Source organism: Nannospalax galili, unplaced genomic scaffold (assembly GCF_000622305.1).
Source record: "Nannospalax galili isolate Female #2095 unplaced genomic scaffold, S.galili_v1.0 scaffold824, whole genome shotgun sequence".
NCBI lineage: Eukaryota > Metazoa > Chordata > Mammalia > Rodentia > Spalacidae > Nannospalax > Nannospalax galili.
Window position 1 is genome coordinate 2581221 of NW_008351697.1, and position 5396 is coordinate 2586616.

A 5396-nucleotide genomic window follows, 5' to 3' on the forward strand; every position below is an offset into this window, starting at 1 on the left:
CGCGCGGGCGGGGGCGGGGGTGGTGGTGGTGGTCCAAGGGGCCTGCCTCCCGGGTCTGCTCCAGGCCGGGTGTAGACCAGCCCCAGCGGCTGCAGCACGCCTGCCTGCCATCCCCGCTGCTGCTCCAGGCCTGGTCAAGAGCGGCCTGTGAACTGTCCCCACACGGTCCCGCTGACCCTCGCTGTCCATCCTCTCTCCTGCCGGGCACTCGAGGTTCTGTTTCTCCGTCTGAGTGAGCCAAAGTCATCTCTGAGGCTCAGTCGGCACCAGTGTTGGCACAGTGTTTAATGATCAACTTGGTGTTCAAAGATCAAAGCGAGGGAGGGAGTGGTAGTGAACCAGCACAGTCAGGTTACCTGCTTGATGAGCAACACATTAACACCTGGGTTCTATTCTTCAAAGTTGGAAGGCCGTGTTAGAGACCCTTCTTACTGGAGCTGAGGCTGGTCTTGAACTCACTATGTAGCCTAGGCTGGCCTCGAACTCGTAACAAGCTTCCTGCCTTATCCTTCCTGAGTGCTGGGGTTACCAGAGCCACCACACCCAGCTCCTCAGTAGCAGTCTAGCCAGTAAATCACTGGTGTTACTGACCTGTCTGCTCTCTGCCAGGTTCTGCCCTGAAGACTTGAGCATTTTTACGTTTAATCATCACAAAGAGGACACTAAGGGTCCTCCCCCCCACAAGGGTGACCTTGGTAAAAGGGAACTAATGATTGTATAGAAATACCAAGATGTGTTGCTCCAAAGCAGGAAAGGAAATTGCCACTAAGCTGAGTTAGCAGTCTCAGGTGGAAACTTGATGTCCTTAATAAATGACGCTGTGGGCATGCTGGGCTCAGTCAGGTTTGCTGAGACATTGTTCATGATACAAGAAGCCTGGCTGGGCTTATTGATGCAGGACTTTAGTAATCCTAGCACTTGAGAGACAAGGACAGGAGGATCAAGGCCAGCCTGGACTATATGAGATAACTGTCTCAAACACCAGCAGCAAGTCTCAGTGTCTTTGCTAGGCCTCTGATGGTGTTGGGGGCAGGAGGGCTAGTACAAAAAGGAAACATGGTTCTTGAGATGGGCGGGGGTGGTGGTGGTGGTCCAAGGGGCCTGCCTCCCGGGTCTGCTCCAGGCCGGGTGTAGACCAGCCCCAGCGGCTGCAGCACGCCTGCCTGCCATCCCCGCTGCTGCTCCAGGCCTGGTCAAGAGCGGCCTGTGAACTGTCCCCACACGGTCCCGCTGACCCTCGCTGTCCATCCTCTCTCCTGCCGGGCACTCGAGGTTCTGTTTCTCCGTCTGAGTGAGCCAAAGTCATCTCTGAGGCTCAGTCGGCACCAGTGTTGGCACAGTGTTTAATGATCAACTTGGTGTTCAAAGATCAAAGCGAGGGAGGGAGTGGTAGTGAACCAGCACAGTCAGGTTACCTGCTTGATGAGCAACACATTAACACCTGGGTTCTATTCTTCAAAGTTGGAAGGCCGTGTTAGAGACCCTTCTTACTGGAGCCGAGGCTGGTCTTGAACTCACTATGTAGCCTAGGCTGGCCTCGAACTCGTAACAAGCTTCCTGCCTTATCCTTCCTGAGTGCTGGGGTTACCAGAGCCACCACACCCAGCTCCTCAGTAGCAGTCTAGCCAGTAAATCACTGGTGTTACTGACCTGTCTGCTCTCTGCCAGGTTCTGCCCTGAAGACTTGAGCATTTTTACGTTTAATCATCACAAAGAGGACACTAAGGGTCCTCCCCCCCACAAGGGTGACCTTGGTAAAAGGGAACTAATGATTGTATAGAAATACCAAGATGTGTTGCTCCAAAGCAGGAAAGGAAATTGCCACTAAGCTGAGTTAGCAGTCTCAGGTGGAAACTTGATGTCCTTAATAAATGACGCTGTGGGCATGCTGGGCTCAGTCAGGTTTGCTGAGACATTGTTCATGATACAAGAAGCCTGGCTGGGCTTATTGATGCAGGACTTTAGTAATCCTAGCACTTGAGAGACAAGGACAGGAGGATCAAGGCCAGCCTGGACTATATGAGATAACTGTCTCAAACACCAGCAGCAAGTCTCAGTGTCTTTGCTAGGCCTCTGATGGTGTTGGGGGCAGGAGGGCTAGTACAAAAAGGAAACATGGTTCTTGAGATGAAGGAACTACAGTCCAAGGGGGAGGGGCATGTTTGCCCTGCAGTGTGGAAGAGATGGGCAGGCTGAGTGCCCCAGAGGGTAGGGACGCCTAAAAGCCCTGGGCTCTACTGGAAATGGCAGAGTAGGCAGAGGAAGGCTAGAGACCCCAGCCCATCTGAGGAGGAGCCATTACAGAGAAAGAGGACTTGGACATACTGCCAGAGAAGGGAAGGGAACAGGGCACTTCTAAGAGGAAGTGGGCCCCAGTGTCAGATGCCAACACTTCCTATGGTTTGGGCATTATGCATGTGGAGAGCATTTGAAGGGGTGCTGGCACACGGTTAAAGGGGGTACATGGTCCGTAGACATGTTCAGTTTGTTCAGCTGGGGAGGGAGGGTCAGGCACAGGAGTTGCCAGAATGAAAAGTGGGATTGAAAGAGGGTTTTGGGGGGTGTCTTCATTTGAAAACCGAGATGGTCTTCAGTGCAGTTGCTATATGGACCAGGGCTAGTGAAGAAGACCTGGTCAGAGGAGCAGGCGTCGGTAGATCCGCAAAAAGCAAGTCTTTCACTCGGCAGCCAGTGGGCTGTGAATGTGAAGGGCTGAGGCGATCTCCTCAGCAATGTCTCTCCTCTCTGAGAAAGAGGCAAGGGGGTGAAGCCGGAGGAACTGGAGGAAGGGACCAAGGGTTAGAGGCCCATCTACAAATGCTGGTGGGGATGTAAAGAAAAAAATCATTTACACATTGTTGCTGGAAATGGAAACTAGTTCAGCCTCTGTGGAAATCAGTGTGGCATGTCCTCAAAAATCTGAAAATAGAACTCCCATGTGGCCCAGCTATAGCACTCTTGGGTGTGTATATGAAGGAATTTAAGACAACATGCAATAGAGATATCTGCAAAGCCATGTGTAGTGCACAGTGGGATAGATTAGGTATCAACAGATGAATAGATAAAGAAGTTATGGTATCTATACATATATATGCATGCATTGGAGTACTGTTCAGTCATAAAGAGAATTTAATGATGTCATTTGAAAAGCACAGATGTAACAGAGAGAGAGCATCAGGTTAAGCAAAATAAGCCAGAGACACACAAGCAAGGCTTGTTTTCTCTGAAGAGGGGCTGGGAGAAGAGTGGGGGGTGGGGCAAGAGAGGGTGGACATATAAAGCACAATGTATGCTTGTATGCAAATATCACAGCTCAGGCCTCTAATCTGTATAATTAATATGCATTAGTAATTGTAATAAAAAACAATGAGCGCTGGGGGTGGTAGCTCATACCTGTACTCTCAGGCCTCAGGAGGCTGAGGCAGGTATATGACTGTGAGTTTGAGGCTAGCCTGGGCTACGGAGTAACTTCCAGGCCAGCTTGAGCTACAGTATGAGCCCCCCCGCCCCCCCCATATCAAACAAAACAAAACAAAGCACGTGAAAAGAAGAAACCAAAGAACTCTGACTCTTAAAAAAAATGACTAAAAAGATTTCAGAAAATAAAATCCAGTCGGGGGGCTGGAGAGATGACTCAGCAGTTAAGATCAGCGCAGAGGACCTGGGTTCGATTTCCAGCACCCACATGGTAGCTAACAACCATCTTAACTGCAGTTCCAGGGGATCTGACACACTCTTCTGACCTCCTCAGGCATTGTACGACACAGGTGCACTTACATACATGCAGGCAATACAGTCATACACATAAATAAAGATAAAATATTTTTAAAAAATACATTCAGGAGGGGCTAGAGAGATGACTCAGCAGTTAAGAGCACTGGTTGTTCTTGCACAAGACTCAAGCTCAAATCCCAGCACCCGCATGGTGGCTATAACCCACAATTGTCTATAACTCCAGTTCCAGGGGATCCGACACCCTCTTCTGTCCTCCAAGGGCACCTCACAACAAGGGCACACTTACATATATGCAGGTAAAACACTCATACACATAAAATAAAAATAAATAAACTTTAAAAATCCAGTCAGTAATAAGAAGGGGAATTCTTTTCTAGTTTCTATAATTGTATCATGGCTGTATAAGGTGTTTACTTTGGGAAGCTGGGTGTAGAGAATGTATAAACACTGTAAGTTTTTTTCAAGTATAAATTAATTTCTAAATGAGATGTTGAAACTTTTGGGCTGGAGAGATGGCTCAGTAGTTAAGAACACTTGCTGATCTTCCAGAGGACCCAGGTTTGATTCCTAGCACCCATATGGCACCTAACAGCAGCCGTCCATGATTACAGGTCCAGGGGATCCAACATTCTCTTCTGGCCTCTTCAGGCTTTGCATGACACAGCTATACTTACACACATGCAGGCAAAACACTCATATGCATAAAATAAAAAGACAGTAAATATTTTTTAAAAAAGAAACTGAAAATTTTAATGAAACACTGTACTACAGTCCTGTGTAAGACAAACATATCTCTGGGCTGAGGTTTGTGACGTTCAGGATTTGTTGGGCTCCGTGGTGCAGTACAGAATTGTGTTTTTAGTGCTGGGGATTGAACCCAGGGCCTTGGGCGTGCTCCAAGTGCCTTACCACTGAGTCACACCTCCAGCCCAAAGTATTATAGCATCTTGTGCAGGGTAGATCCTTGCTACAAATCAGTCTGTTTTGGAAAACACATTTTAAGGAGCATTGTTATGGGTGTGGTAGCACATGCTTATAATTCCAGCACTTGGGAAGCTGAGGCAGGAGGATTGGGAGTTTGAGGCTAGCTTGGTCTACATAGGAGAACCATCCTCAAAAGGAGTGGGTGTGGGGAAGTGGAAAGGAAAGAAACAAGATCATTAGGAGATCGTTGTGTTATAAATATGAGTTAATGCCTTTACAAAGTGTCTCTCTCTATTTTGAACAGGTTTACAAAGGACACAAACCTTTCTACTACTTCTAACCCTCCCCCGCAATTTCTTCTGTAAATCAAAATACCTCAAAATGGAGACCTAAAACCCTTAAAAGGGACTTAGTCTAATCTCGGGAGGTGGTTTTGTGCATGGACAAATTATCATTAAATTGACTTTTTGGACTATTATCTAAAGAGTGTTCATTTAAAGCTAAATATAATTTAATTTGAAGCTAAATGTAAATTTAAATATAATTAGATGATGTGTAATTATTATAATTTGATTTATGGGAGGAAAGGAGAGGCTGCAGTTGAACTAGTCTTTTGAAAGCCTGTTAAGCAATCTCTCATTGGCTACGAGTTAAAAAAAAAAAAAAAAAAAGAACACTGGCTGCTCTTGCAGAGGACCTGGGTTCGAGTCTCAGTGCCCAGATGGTGGCTAGCAATG